This window comes from Schistocerca gregaria, chromosome 8 (assembly GCF_023897955.1).
Source record: "Schistocerca gregaria isolate iqSchGreg1 chromosome 8, iqSchGreg1.2, whole genome shotgun sequence".
Lineage (NCBI taxonomy): Eukaryota > Metazoa > Arthropoda > Insecta > Orthoptera > Acrididae > Schistocerca > Schistocerca gregaria.
The window spans coordinates 31,295,282-31,312,125 of NC_064927.1; positions in this window are offsets into that span (position 1 = coordinate 31,295,282).

Genomic DNA, 16,844 nt, shown 5'->3' on the forward strand with positions numbered 1-16,844 from the left:
GTCTACGCTTTGATCGTTCCCTGGAAGACCAGTAGTAGTTTCCGATGCACATCGGGAGGCATTCTGTAATCTGTGGACTTTCAGAGAGTTGATGAAACACAGAAATTGCATCGGGATTGAATACAACTGTTAGCATGCGCACTTTCCTCCGTGGGAGTAATTCTCAAACAGTCTACGATTTGATCGTTCGCTGGATGACCAGTAGTAGTTTCCGATGCATATCTGGAGGCATTCTGTATTATGTGGACTATCAGAGTGTTGATGAAACACAAAAAATTGCATCGGGATTGAATACACCAGTCACCATGCGCACTTTCCTCCATGGGAGTAATGTCCCAAACAGTCTACGCTTTGATCGTTCCCTGGAAGACCAGTAGTAGTTTCCGATGCACATCGGGAGGCATTCTGTAATCTGTGGACTTTCAGAGTGTTGATTAAACACAAAAATTGCATCCGGATTGAATACAACAGTCACGATGCGCACTTTTCTCCATGGGAGTAATGTTTCATAGAGTTTACGCTTTGATCGTTCCCTGGAAGGCCAGTAGCAGTTTCCGATGCACTTCTGGAGGCATTCTGTAATCTGTGGACTATCAGAGTGTTGATGAAACATAGAAATTGCATCGGGATTGAATACAACAATCACCATGAGCACATTCCTGCATAAAAGTAATGTCTCAAACAGTCTACGCTTTGATCGTTCCCTGGAAGACCAGTAGCAGATGCCGATGCAAATCTGGAGGCATTCTGTAATCTGTGGACTATCAGAGTGTTGATGAAACACAGAAATTGCATCGGGGTTGAATACAACAGTCACCATGCGCACTTTCCTGCACGCTAGTAATGTCTCAAACAGTCTGCGCTTTTATCGTTCTCTGGAAGATAAGTAGAAGTTTCCGATGAACATCTGGAGGCATTCTGTAACCTGTGGACTATCAGAGTGTTGATGAAACATAGAAATTGCATCGGGTTTGAATACAACAATCACCATGAGCACATTCCTGCATAAAAGTAATGTCTCAAACAGTCTACGCTTTAATCGTTCCCTGGAAGACCAGTAGTAGTTTCCGATGCACATCTCGTGGCATTCTGTAAAATGTGGACTATCAGAGTGTTGATGGAACACAGAAATTGCATCGGGATTGAATACAACAGTCACCATGCGCACTTTACTCCATGGGAATCATGTTTCATAGAGTTTACGCTTTGATCGTTCCCTGGAAGACCAGTAGCAGTTTCCAATGCACATCTAGAGGCATTCTGTAATCTGTGGACTATCAGAGTGTTGATGAAACACAGAAATTGCGTCGGGAATGAATGCAACAGTCACCATGCGCACTTTCCTCCACGGGAGATATGTCTCAAACAGTCTACGCTTTGATCGTTCCCTGGAAGACCAGTAGTAGTTACCGATGCAAATCTGGACTCATTCTGTAATCTGTGGAGTATCAGAGTGTTGATGAAACACAGATATTGCATCGGGATTTAATACAACAGTTACCATGCGCACTTTCCTCCATGGGAGTAATGTCTCTAACAGTCTACGCTTTGATCGTTCCCTGGAAGACCAGTAGTAGTTTCCGATGAATATCTGGAGGCTTTCTGTAATCTGTGGACTATCAGAGTGTTGATGAAACACAGAAATTGCATCGGGATTGAATACAACAGTTACCATGCGCACTTTCCTCCGTGGGAGTAATTCTCAAACAGTCTACGATTTGATCGTTCCCTGGAAGACCAGTAGTAGTTTCCGATGCACATCTCGTGGCATTCTGTAATCTGTGGACTATCAGAGTGTTGATGAGACACAGAAATTGCATCGGGATTGAATACAACAGTCACCATGCGCACTTTCCTCCATGGGAGTAATGTCCCAAACAGTCTACGCTTTGATCGTTCCCTGGAAGACCAGTAGTAGTTTCCGATGCATATCTGGAGGCATTCTGTATTCTGTGGACTATCAGAGTGTTGATGAAACACAGAAATTTCATCCGGATTGAATACAACAGTCACCATGCGCACTTTCCTCCATGGGAGTAATGTCCTAAACAGTCTACGCTTTGATCGTTCCCTGGAAGACCAGTAGTAGTTTCCGATGCACATCTGGAGGCCTTCTGTAATCTGTGGGCTATCAGAGTGTTAATGAAACACAGAAATTGCATCGGGATTGAAAACAACATTCACCATGCGCACTTTCCTCCATGGGAGTAATGTCTCTAACAGTCTACGTTTTGATCGTTCCCTGGAAGACCAGTAGTAGTTTCCGATGTACATCTGGAGGCTTTCCGTAATCTGTGGACTATCTGAGTGTTGAAGAAACACAGAAATTGCATCGGGATTGAATACAACAGTCACCATGCGCACTTTCCTCCAAGGGAGTAATGTCTCAAGGAGTTTACGATTTGATCGTTCCCTGGAAGACCAGTTGTAGTTTCCGATGCACATCTGGAGGCATTCTGTAATCTGTGGACTATCACAGTGTTGATGAAACACAGAAATTGCATCGGGATTGAATTGAACATTTACCATGCGCACTTTCCTCCATGGGAGCAATGTCTCTAACAGTCTACGCTTTGATCGTTCCCTGGAAGACCAGTAGTAGTGTCCGATGCACATCTGGAGGCCTTCTGTAATCTGTGGGCTATCAGAGTGTTGATGAAACACAGAAATTGCATCGGGAATGAATGCAACAGTCACCATGCGCACTTTCCTCCACGGGAGGTATGTCTCAAACAGTCTACGGTTTGATCGTTCCCTGGGAGAACAGTAGTAGTTTCCGATGCACATCTGGTGGCATTCTGTAATTTTTGGACTGTCAGAGTGTTGATGAAACACAGAAATAGCATCAGGATTGAATACAACAGTCACCATGCGCACTTTCCTCCTAGGGAGTAATGTCCTAAACAGTCTACGCTTTGATCGTTTCCTGGCAGACCAGTAGTAGTTTCCGATGCACATCGGGAGACATTCTGTAATCTGTGGACTATCACAGCGTTGATGAAACACAGAAATTGCATCGGGATTGAATACAACAGTCGCCACGCGCACTTTCCTTCATGGGAGTAATGTCCCAAACAGTCTACGCTTTGATCGTTCCCTGGAAGACCAGTAGTAGTTTCCGATGCACACCGGGATTCATTCTGTAATCTGTGGACTATCAGAGTGTTGATGAAACACAGAAATTGCATCGGGATTGAATACAACAATCACCATGAGCACATTCCTCCAAAAAAGTAATGTCTCAAACAGTCTACGCTTTGATCGTTCCCTGGAAGACCAGTAGTAGTTTCCGATGCAAATCTGGAGGCATTGTGTAATCTGTCTAGTATCAGAGTGTTGATGAAACACAGATATTGCATCGGGATTAAATACAACAGTTACCATGCGCACTTTCCTCCATGGGAGTAATGTCTCTAACAGTCTACGCTTTGATCGTTCCCTGGAAAACCAGTAGTAATTTCCGATGCACATCTGGAGGCTTTCTGTAATCTGTGGACTATCAGAGTGTTGATGAAACACAAAAAATTGCATCGGGATTGAATACAACAGTCACCATGCGCACTTTCCTCCATGGGAGTAATGTCCCAAACAGTCTACGCTTTGATCGTTCCCTGGAAGACCAGTAGTAGTTTCCGATGCACATCGGGAGGCATTCTGTAATCTGTGGACTTTCAGAGAGTTGATGAAACACAGAAATTGCATCGGGATTGAATACAACTGTTAGCATGCGCACTTTCCTCCGTGGGAGTAATTCTCAAACAGTCTACGATTTGATCGTTCGCTGGATGACCAGTAGTAGTTTCCGATGCATATCTGGAGGCATTCTGTATTATGTGGACTATCAGAGTGTTGATGAAACACAAAAAATTGCATCGGGATTGAATACACCAGTCACCATGCGCACTTTCCTCCATGGGAGTAATGTCCCAAACAGTCTACGCTTTGATCGTTCCCTGGAAGACCAGTAGTAGTTTCCGATGCACATCGGGAGGCATTCTGTAATCTGTGGACTTTCAGAGTGTTGATTAAACACAAAAATTGCATCCGGATTGAATACAACAGTCACGATGCGCACTTTTCTCCATGGGAGTAATGTTTCATAGAGTTTACGCTTTGATCGTTCCCTGGAAGGCCAGTAGCAGTTTCCGATGCACTTCTGGAGGCATTCTGTAATCTGTGGACTATCAGAGTGTTGATGAAACATAGAAATTGCATCGGGATTGAATACAACAATCACCATGAGCACATTCCTGCATAAAAGTAATGTCTCAAACAGTCTACGCTTTGATCGTTCCCTGGAAGACCAGTAGTAGATGCCGATGCAAATCTGGAGGCATTCTGTAATCTGTGGACTATCAGAGTGTTGATGAAACACAGAAATTGCATCGGGGTTGAATACAACAGTCACCATGCGCACCTTCCTGCACGCTAGTAATGTCTCAAACAGTCTGCGCTTTTATCGTTCTCTGGAAGATAAGTAGAAGTTTCCGATGAACATCTGGAGGCATTCTGTAACCTGTGGACTATCAGAGTGTTGATGAAACATAGAAATTGCATCGGGTTTGAATACAACAATCACCATGAGCACATTCCTGCATAAAAGTAATGTCTCAAACAGTCTACGCTTTAATCGTTTCCTGGAAGACCAGTAGTAGTTTCCGATGCACATCTCGTGGCATTCTGTAAAATGTGGACTATCAGAGTGTTGATGGAACACAGAAATTGCATCGGGATTGAATACAACAGTCACCATGCGCACTTTACTCCATGGGAATCATGTTTCATAGAGTTTACGCTTTGATCGTTCCCTGGAAGACCAGTAGCAGTTTCCAATGCACATCTGGAGGCATTCTGTAATCTGTGGACTATCAGAGTGTTGATGAAACACAGAAATTGCGTCGGGAATGAATGCAACAGTCACCATGCGCACTTTCCTCCACGGGAGATATGTCTCAAACAGTCTACGCTTTGATCGTTCCCTGGAAGACCAGTAGTAGTTACCGATGCAAATCTGGATTCATTCTGTAATCTGTGGAGTATCAGAGTGTTGATGAAACACAGATATTGCATCGGGATTTAATACAACAGTTACCATGCGCACTTTCCACCATGGGAGTAATGTCTCTAACAGTCTACGCTTTGATCGTTCCCTGGAAGACCAGTAGTAGTTTCCGATGAATATCTGGAGGCTTTCTGTAATCTGTGGACTATCAGAGTGTTGATGAAACACAGAAATTGCATCGGGATTGAATACAACAGTTACCATGCGCACTTTCCTCCGTGGGAGTAATTCTCAAACAGTCTACGATTTGATCGTTCCCTGGAAGACCAGTAGTAGTTTCCGATGCACATCTCGTGGCATTCTGTAATCTGTGGACTATCAGAGTGTTGATGAGACACAGAAATTGCATCGGGATTGAATACAACAGTCACCATGCGCACTTTCCTCCATGGGAGTAATGTCCCAAACAGTCTACGCTTTGATCGTTCCCTGGAAGACCAGTAGTAGTTTCCGATGCATATCTGGAGGCATTCTGTATTCTGTGGACTATCAGAGTGTTGATGAAACACAGAAATTTCATCCGGATTGAATACAACAGTCACCATGCGCACTTTCCTCCATGGGAGTAATGTCCTAAACAGTCTACGCTTTGATCGTTCCCTGGAAGACCAGTAGTAGTTTCCGATGCACATCTGGAGGCCTTCTGTAATCTGTGGGCTATCAGAGTGTTAATGAAACACAGAAATTGCATCGGGATTGATAACAACATTCACCATGCGCACTTTCCTCCATGGGAGTAATGTCTCTAACAGTCTACGTTTTGATCGTTCCCTGGAAGACCAGTAGTAGTTTCCGATGTACATCTGGAGGCTTTCCGTAATCTGTGGACTATCTGAGTGTTGAAGAAACACAGAAATTGCATCGGGATTGAATACAACAGTCACCATGCGCACTTTCCTCCAAGGGAGTAATGTCTCAAGGAGTTTACGATTTGATCGTTCCCTGGAAGACCAGTTGTAGTTTCCGATGCACATCTGGAGGCATTCTGTAATCTGTGGACTATCACAGTGTTGATGAAACACAGAAATTGCATCGGGATTGAATTGAACATTTACCATGCGCACTTTCCTCCATGGGAGCAATGTCTCTAACAGTCTACGCTTTGATCGTTCCCTGGAAGACCAGTAGTAGTTTCCGATGCACACCGGGATTCATTCTGTAATCTGTGGACTATCAGAGTGTTGATGAAACACAGAAATTGCATCGGGATTGAATACAACAGTCACAATGCGCACTTTCCTCCATGGGAGTAATGTCTCTAACAGTCTACGCTTTGATCGTTCCCTGGAAGACCAGTAGTAGTTTCCGATGCACATCTGGAGGCTTTCCGTATTCTGTGGACTATCAGAGTGTTGATGAAACACAGAAATTGCATGGGGATTGAATACAACAGTCACCATGCGCACTTTCCTCCATGGGAGAATTGTCTCAAGGAGTTTACGATTTGAACGTTCCCTAGAAGACCAGTAGTAGTTTCCGATGCACATCTGGAGGCATTCTGTAATCTGTGGACTATCAGAGTGTTGATGAAACATAGAAATTGCATCGGGATTGAATACAACAATCACCATGAGCACATTCCTCCAAAAAAGTAATGTCTCAAACAGTCTAAGCTTTGATCGTTCCCTGGAAGACCAGTAGTAGTTTCCGATGCAAATCTGGAGGCATTGTGTAATCTGTCTAGTATCAGAGTGTTGATGAAACACAGATATTGCATCGGGATTAAATACAACAGTTACCATGCGCACTTTCCTCCATGGGAGTAATGTCTCTAACAGTCTACGCTTTGATCGTTCCCTGGAAAACCAGTAGTAATTTCCGATGCACATCTGGAGGCTTTCTGTAATCTGTGGACTATCAGAGTGTTGATGAAACACAAAAAATTGCATCGGGATTGAATACAACAGTCACCATGCGCACTTTCCTCCATGGGAGTAATGTCCCAAACAGTCTACGCTTTGATCGTTCCCTGGAAGACCAGTAGTAGTTTCCGATGCACATCGGGAGGCATTCTGTAATCTGTGGACTTTCAGAGTGTTGATTAAACACAAAAATTGCATCCGGATTGAATACAACAGTCACGATGCGCACTTTCCTCCATGGGAGTAATGTTTCATAGAGTTTACGCTTTGATCGTTCCCTGGAAGGCCAGTAGCAGTTTCCGATGCACTTCTGGAGGCATTCTGTAATCTGTGGACTATCAGAGTGTTGATGAAACATAGAAATTGCATCGGGATTGAATACAACAATCACCATGAGCACATTCCTGCATAAAAGTAATGTCTCAAACAGTCTACGCTTTGATCGTTCCCTGGAAGACCAGTAGTAGATGCCGATGCACATCTGGAGGCATTCTGTAATCTGTGGACTATCAGAGTGTTGATGAAACACAGAAATTGCATCGGGGTTGAATACAACAGTCACCATGCGCACTTTCCTCCACGCTAGTAATGTCTCAAACAGTCTGCGCTTTTATCGTTCTCTGGAAGACCAGTAGAAGTTTCCGATGAACATCTGGAGGCATTCTGTAACCTGTGGACTATCAGAGTGTTGATGAAACATAGAAACTGCATCGGGTTTGAATACAACAATCACCATGAGCACATTCCTGCATAAAAGTAATGTCTCAAACAGTCTACGCTTTAATCGTTCCCTGGAAGACCAGTAGTAGTTTCCGATGCACATCTCGTGGCATTCTGTAATATGTGGACTATCAGAGTGTTGATGGAACACAGAAATTGCATCGGGATTGAATACAACAGTCACCATGCGCACTTTACTCCATGGGAATCATGTTTCATAGAGTTTACGCTTTGATCGTTCCCTGGAAGGCCAGTAGCAGTTTCCAATGCACATCTGGAGGCATTCTGTAATCTGTGGACTATCAGAGTGTTGATGAAACACAGAAATTGCGTCGGGAATGAATGCAACATTCACCATGCGCACTTTCCTCCACGGGAGGTATGTCTCAAACAGTCTACGCTTTGATCGTTCCCTGGAAGACCAGTAGTAGTTACCGATGCAAATCTGGATTCATTCTGTAATCTGTGGAGTATCAGAGTGTTGATGAAACACAGAAATTGCATCGGGATTTAATACAACAGTTACCATGCGCACTTTCCTCCATGGGAGTAATGTCCCAAACAGTCTACGCTTTGATCGTTCCCTGGAAGACCAGTAGTAGTTTCCGATGCACATCGGGAGGCATTCTGTAATCTGTGGACTTTCAGAGTGTTGATTAAACACAAAAATTGCATCCGGATTGAATACAACAGTCACGATGCGCACTTTCCTCCATGGGAGTAATGTTTCATAGAGTTTACGCTTTGATCGTTCCCTGGAAGGCCAGTAGCAGTTTCCGATGCACTTCTGGAGGCATTCTGTAATCTGTGGACTATCAGAGTGTTGATGAAACATAGAAATTGCATCGGGATTGAATACAACAATCACCATGAGCACATTCCTGCATAAAAGTAATGTCTCAAACAGTCTACGCTTTGATCGTTCCCTGGAAGACCAGTAGTAGATGCCGATGCACATCTGGAGGCATTCTGACATCTGTGGACTATCAGAGTGTTGATGAAACACAGAAATTGCGTCGGGAATGAATGCAACAGTCACCATGCGCACTTTCCTCCACGGGAGGTATGTCTCAAACAGTCTGCGCTTTTATCGTTCCCTGGAAGACCAGTAGTAGTTTCCGATGCATATCTGGAGGCATTCTGTATTCTGTGGACTATCAGAGTGTTGATGAAATACAGAAATTTCATCCGGATTGAATACAACAGTCACCATGCGCACTTTCCTCCATGGGAGTAATGTCCTAAACAGTCTACGCTTTGATCGTTCCCTGGAAGACCAGTAGTAGTTTCCGATGCACATCTGGAGGCCTTCTGTAATCTGTGGGCTATCAGAGTGTTAATGAAACACAGAAATTGCATCGGGATTGAAAACAACATTCACCATGCGCACTTTCCTCCATGGGAGTAATGTCTCTAACAGTCTACGTTTTGATCGTTCCCTGGAAGACCAGTAGTAGTTTCCGATGTACATCTGGAGGCTTTCCGTAATCTGTGGACTATCTGAGTGTTGATGAAACACAGAAATTGCATCGGGATTGAATACAACAGTCACCATGCGCACTTTCCTCCAAGGGAGTAATGTCTCAAGGAGTTTACGATTTGATCGTTCCCTGGAAGAACAGTAGTAGTTTCCGATGAATATCTGGAGGCTTTCTGTAATCTGTGGACTATCTGAGTGTTGATGAAACACAGAAATTGCATCGGGATTGAATACAAACAGTTACCATGCGCACTTTCCTCCGTGGGAGTAATTCTCAAACAGTCTACGATTTGATCGTTCCCTGGAAGACCAGTAGTAGTTTCCGATGCACATCTCGTGGCATTCTGTAATCTGTGGACTATCAGAGTGTTGATGAGACACAGAAATTGCATCGGGATTGAATACAACAGTCACCATGCGCACTTTCCTCCATTGGAGTAATGTCCCAAACAGTCTACGCTTTGATCGTTTCTGGAAGACCAGTAGTAGTTTCCGATGCATATCTGGAGGCATTCTGTATTCTGTGGACTATCAGAGTGTTGATGAAATACAGAAATTTCATCCGGATTGAATACAACAGTCACCATGCGCACTTTCCTCCATAAGAGTAATGTCCTAAACAGTCTACGCTTTGATCGTTCCCTGGAAGACCAGTTGTAGTTTCCGATGCACATCTGGAGGCATTCTGTAATCTGTGGACTATCAGAGTGTTGATGAAACACAGAAATTGCATCGGGATTGAATTCAACATTTACCATGCGCACTTTCCTCCATGGGAGCAATGTCTCTAACAGTCTACGCTTTGATCGTTCCCTGGAAGACCAGTAATAGTTTCCGATGTACATCTGGAGGCCTTCTGTAATCTGTGGGCTATCAGAGTGTTGATGAAACACAGAAATTGCATCGGGAATGAATGCAACAGTCACCATGCGCACTTTCCTCCACGGGAGGTATGTCTCAAACAGTCTACGGTTTGATCGTTCCCTGGAAGAACAGTAGTAGTTTCCGATGCACATCTGGTGGCATTCTGTAATTTTTGGACCGTCAGAGTGTTGATGAAACACAGAAATAGCTTCAGGATTGAATACAACAGTCACCATGCGCACTTTCCTCCATGGGAGTAATGTCCTAAACAGTCTACGCTTTGATCGTTTCCTGGCAGACCAGTAGTAGTTTCCGATGCACATCGGGAGACATTCTGTAATCTGTGGACTATCACAGTGTTGATGAAACACAGAAATTGCATCGGGATTGAATACAACAGTCGCCACGCGCACTTTCCTTCATGGGAGTAATGTCCCAAACAGTCTACGCTTTGATCGTTACCTGGAAGACCAGTAGTAGTTTCCGATGCACACCGGGATTCATTCTGTAATCTGTGGACTATCAGAGTGTTGATGAAACACAGTAATTGCATCGGGATTGAATACAACAGTCACCATGCGCACTTTCCTCCATGGGAATAATGTTTCATAGAGTTTACGCTTTGATCGTTCCCTGGAAGTCCAGTAGCAGTTTCCAATGCACATCTGGAAGCATTCTGTAATCTGTGGACTATCAGAGTGTTGATGAAACATAGAAATTGCATCGGGATTGAATACAACAATCACCATGGGCACATTCCTCCATAAAAGTAATGTCTCAAACAGTCTACGCTTTGATCGTTCCCTGGAAGACCAGTAGTAGTTTCCGATGCAAATCTGGAGGCATTCTGTAATCTGTGGAGTATCAGAGTGTTGATGAAACACAGATATTGCATCGGGATTAAATACAACAGTTACCATGCGCACTTTCCTCCATGGGGGGTAATGTCTCTAACAGTCTACGCTTTGATCGTTCCCTGGAAGACCAGTAGTAGTTTCCGATGCACATCTGGAGGCTTTCTGTAATCTGTGGACTATCAGAGAGTTGATGAAACACAGAAATTGCAGCGGGATTGAATACAACAGTTACCATGCACACTTTCCTCCGTGGGAGTAATTCTCAAACAGTCTACGATTTGATCGTTAACTGGAAGACCAGTAGTAGTTTCCGATGCACATCTCGTGGCATTCTGTAATCTGTGGACTATCAGAGTGTTGATGAGACACAGAAATTGCATCGGGATTGAATACAACAGTCACCATGCGCACTTTCCTCCATGGGAGTAATGTCCCAAACAGTCTACGCTTTGATCGTTCCCTGGAAGACCAGTAGTAGTTTCCGATGCAAATCTGGAGGCATTCTGTAATATGTGGACTATCAGAGTGTTGATGAAACATAGAAATTGCATCGGGATTGAATACAACAATCACCATGAGCACATTCCTCCATAAAAGTAATGTCTCAAACAGTCTACGCTTTGATCGTTCCCTGGAAGACCAGTAGTAGTTTCCGATGCAAATCTGGAGGCATTCTGTAATCTGTGGAGTATCAGAGTGTTGATGAAACACAGATATTGCATCGGGATTGAATACAACAGTTACCATGCGCACTTTCCTCCGTGGGAGTAATTCTCAAACAGTCTACGATTTGATCGTTCCCTGGAAGACCAGTAGTAGTTTCCGATGCACATCTCGTGCATTCTGTAATCTGTGGACTATCAGAGTGTTGATGAGACACAGAAATTGCATCGGGATAGAATACAAAAGTCACCATGCGCAGTTTCCTCCATGGGAGTAATGTCCCAAACAGTCTACGCTTTGATCGTTCCCTGGGAGAGCAGTAGTAGTTTCCGATGCATATCTGGAGGCATTCTGTATTCTGTGGACTATCAGAGTGTTGATGAAACACAGAAATTGCATTGGGATTGAATACAACAGTCACCATGCGCACTTTCCCCCATGGGAGTAATGTCCCAAACAGTCTACGCTTTGATCGTTCCCTGGAAGACCAGTAGTAGTTTCCGATGCACATCGGGAGGCATTCGGTAATCTGTGGACTTTCAGAGTGTTGATTAAACACAAAAATTGCATCGGGATTGAATACAACAGTCACGATGCGCAATTTCCTCCATGGGAGTAATGTTTCATAGAGTTTACGCTTTGATCGTTCCCTGGAAGGCCAGTAGCTGTTTCCGATGCACATCTTGGAGGCATTCTGTAATCTGTGGACTATCAGAGTGTTCATTAAACATAGAAATTGCATCGGGATTGAATACAACAGTCAACATGAGCACATTCCTGCATAAAAGTAATGTCTCAAACAGTCTACCCTTTGATCGTTCCCTCGAAGACCAATAGTAGTTTCCGATGCACATCTGGAGGCATTCTGTATTCTGTGGACTATCAGAGTGTTGATGAAACACAAAAAATTGCATCGGGATTGAATACAACAGTCACCATGCGCACTTTCCTCCATGGGAGTAATGTCCCAAACAGTCTACGCTTTGATCGTTCCCTGGAAGACCAGTAGTAGTTTCCGATGCACATCGGGAGGCATTCTGTAATCTGTGGACTTTCAGAGTGTTGATTAAACACAAAAATTGCATCCGGATTGAATACAACAGTCACGATGCGCACTTTCCTCCATGGGAGTAATGTTTCATAGAGTTTACGCTTTGATCGTTCCCTGGAAGGCCAGTAGCAGTTTCCGATGCACTTCTGGAGGCATTCTGTAATCTGTGGACTATCAGAGTGTTGATGAAACATAGATATTGCATCGGGATTGAATACAACAATCACCATGAGCACATTCCTGCATAAAAGTAATGTCTCAAACAGTCTACGCATTGATCGTTCCCTGGAAGACCAGTAGTAGATGCCGATGCACATCTGGAGGCATTCTGTAATCTGTGGACTATCAGAGTGTTGATGAAACACAGAAATTGCATCGGGGTTGAATACAACAGTCACCATGCGCACTTTCCTCCACGCTAGTAATGTCTCAAACAGTCTGCGCTTTTATCGTTCTCTGGAAGACCAGTAGAAGTTTCCGATGAACATCTGGAGGCATTCTGTAACCTGTGGATTATCAGAGTGTTGATGAAACATAGAAATTGCATCGGGTTTGAATACAACAATCACCATGAGCACATTCCTGCATAAAAGTAATGTCTCAAACAGTCTACGCTTTAATCGTTCCCTGGAAGACCAGTAGTAGTTTCCGATGTACATCTCGTGGCATTCTGTAATCTGTGGACTATCAGAGGGTTGATGAGCCACAGAAATTGCATCGGGATTGAATACAACAGTCACCATGCACACTTTCCTCCATTGGAGTAATGTCCCAAACAGTCTACGCTTTGATCGTTCCCTGGAAGGCCAGTAGTAGTTTCCGATGCATATCTTCAGGCATTCTGTATTCTGTGGACTATCAGAGTGTTGATGAAACACAGAAATTGCATCGGGATTGAATACAACAGTCACCATCTGCACTTTCCTTCACGCTAGTAATGTCTCAAAGAGTCTGCGCTTATATCATTCCCTGGAAGACCAGTAGTAGTTTCCGATGAACATCTGGAGGCATACTGTAACCTGTGGACTATCAGAGTGTTGATGAAACATAGAAATTGCATCGGGATTGAATACAACAGTCACATGAGCACATTCCTGCATAAAAGTAATGTCTCAAACAGTCTACGCTTTGATCGTTCCCTGGAAGACCAGTAGTAGTTTCCGATGCACATCTCGTGGCATTCTGTAATCTGTGGTCTATCAGGGTGTTGATGAGACACAGAATTTGCATCGGGATTGAATACAACAGTCTCCATGCGCACTTTCCTCCACGCTAGTAATGTCTCAAACAGTCTGCGCTTTTATCGTTCCCTGGAAGACCGGTAGTAGTTTCCGATGCACATCTGGAGGCTTTCTGTAATCTGTGGATTATCAGAGTGTTGATGAAACACAGATATTGCATCGGGGTTGAATACAACAGTTACCATGCGCACTTTCCTCCATGGGAGTAATTCTCAAACAGTCAACTCTTTGGTCGTTCCCGGGAAGACCAGTAGTACTTTCCGATGCACATCTCATGGCATTCTGTAATCTGTGGACTATCAGAGTGTTGATGAAACACAGTAATTGCATCGGGATTGAATACAACAGTCACCATTTGCACTTTCCTCCATGGGAGTAATGTCCCAAACAGTCTACGCTTTGATCGTTCCCTGGAAGACCAGTAGTAGTTTCCGATGCACATCGGGAGGCATTCTGTAATCTGTGGACTTTCAGAGTGTTGATTAAACACAGAAATTGCATCGGGACTGAATACAACAGTCACCATGCGCACTTTCCTCCATGGGAGTAATGTTTCATAGGGTTTACGCTGTAATCGTTCCCTGGAAGGCCAGTAGCAGTTTCCAATGCACATCTGGAGGCATTCTGTAATCTGTGGACTATCAGAGTGTTGATGAAACATAGAAATTGCATCTGGATTGAATACAACAGTCACCATGAGCACATTCCTGCATAAAAGTAATGTCTCAAACAGTCTACGCTTTGATCGTTCCCCGGAAGACCAATAGTAGTTTCCGATGCACATCTGGAGGCATTCTGTATTCTGTGGACTATCAGAGTGTTGATGAAACACAGAAATTGCATCGGGATTGAATACAACAGTCACCATGCGCACTTTCCTCCATGGGAGTAATGTCCCAAACAGTCTACGCTTTGATCGTTCCCTGGAAGACCAGTAGTAGTTTCCGATGCACATCGGGAGGCATTCGGTAATCTGTGGACTTTCAGAGTGTTGATTAAACACAAAAATTGCATCGGGATTGAATACAACAGTCACGATGCGCAATTTCCTCCATGGGAGTAATGTTTCATAGAGTTTACGCTTTGATCGTTCCCTGGAAGGCCAGTAGCAGTTTCCGATGCACATCTTGGAGGCATTCTGTAATCTGTGGACTATCAGAGTGTTGATTAAACATAGAAATTGCATCGGGATTGAATACAACAGTCAACATGAGCACATTCCTGCATAAAAGTAATGTCTCAAACAGTCTACGCTTTGATCGTTCCCTCGAAGACCAATAGTAGTTTCCGATGCACATCTGGAGGCATTCTGTAATCTGTGGACTATCAGAGTGTTGATAAAACACAGAAATTGCATCGGGATTGAATACAACAGTCACAATGCGCACTTTCCTCCATGGGAGTAATGTCTCTAACAGTCTACGCTTTGATCGTTCCCTGGAAGACCAGTAGTAGTTTCCGATGCACATCTGGAGGCTTTCCGTAATCTGTGGACTATCAGAGTGTTGATGAAACACAGTAATTGCATCGGGATTGAATACAACAGTCACCATGCGCACTTTCCTCCATGGGAGTATTGTCTCAAGGAGTTTACGATTTGATCGTTCCCTGGAAGACCAGTAGTAGTTTCCGATGCACATCTGGAGGCATTCTGTATTCTGTGGACTATCAGAGTGTTGATGAAACACAAAAAATTGCATCGGGATTGAATACAACAGTCTCCATGCGCACTTTCCTCCACGCTAGTAATGTCTCAAACAGTCTGCGCTTTTATCGTTCCCTGGAAGACCGGTAGTAGTTTCCGATGCACATCTGGAGGCTTTCTGTAATCTGTGGATTATCAGAGTGTTGATGAAACACAGATATTGCATCGGGGTTGAATACAACAGTTACCATGCGCACTTTCCTCCATGGGAGTAATTCTCAAACAGTCAACTCTTTGGTCGTTCCCGGGAAGACCAGTAGTACTTTCCGATGCACATCTCATGGCATTCTGTAATCTGTGGACTATCAGAGTGTTGATGAAACACAGTAATTGCATCGGGATTGAATACAACAGTCACCATTTGCACTTTCCTCCATGGGAGTAATGTCCCAAACAGTCTACGCTTTGATCGTTCCCTGGAAGACCAGTAGTAGTTTCCGATGCACATCGGGAGGCATTCTGTAATCTGTGGACTTTCAGAGTGTTGATTAAACACAGAAATTGCATCGGGACTGAATACAACAGTCACCATGCGCACTTTCCTCCATGGGAGTAATGTTTCATAGGGTTTACGCTTTAATCGTTCCCTGGAAGGCCAGTAGCAGTTTCCAATGCACATCTGGAGGCATTCTGTAATCTGTGGACTATCAGAGTGTTGATGAAACATAGAAATTGCATCTGGATTGAATACAACAGTCACCATGAGCACATTCCTGCATAAAAGTAATGTCTCAAACAGTCTACGCTTTGATCGTTCCCCGGAAGACCAATAGTAGTTTCCGATGCACATCTGGAGGCATTCTGTATTCTGTGGACTATCAGAGTGTTGATGAAACACAGAAATTGCATCGGGATTGAATACAACAGTCACCATGCGCACTTTCCTCCATGGGAGTAATGTCCCAAACAGTCTACGCTTTGATCGTTCCCTGGAAGACCAGTAGTAGTTTCCGATGCACATCGGGAGGCATTCGGTAATCTGTGGACTTTCAGAGTGTTGATTAAACACAAAAATTGCATCGGGATTGAATACAACAGTCACGATGCGCAATTTCCTCCATGGGAGTAATGTTTCATAGAGTTTACGCTTTGATCGTTCCCTGGAAGGCCAGTAGCAGTTTCCGATGCACATCTTGGAGGCATTCTGTAATCTGTGGACTATCAGAGTGTTGATTAAACATAGAAATTGCATCGGGATTGAATACAACAGTCAACATGAGCACATTCCTGCATAAAAGTAATGTCTCAAACAGTCTACGCTTTGATCGTTCCCTCGAAGACCAATAGTAGTTTCCGATGCACATCTGGAGGCATTCTGTAATCTGTGGACTATCAGAGT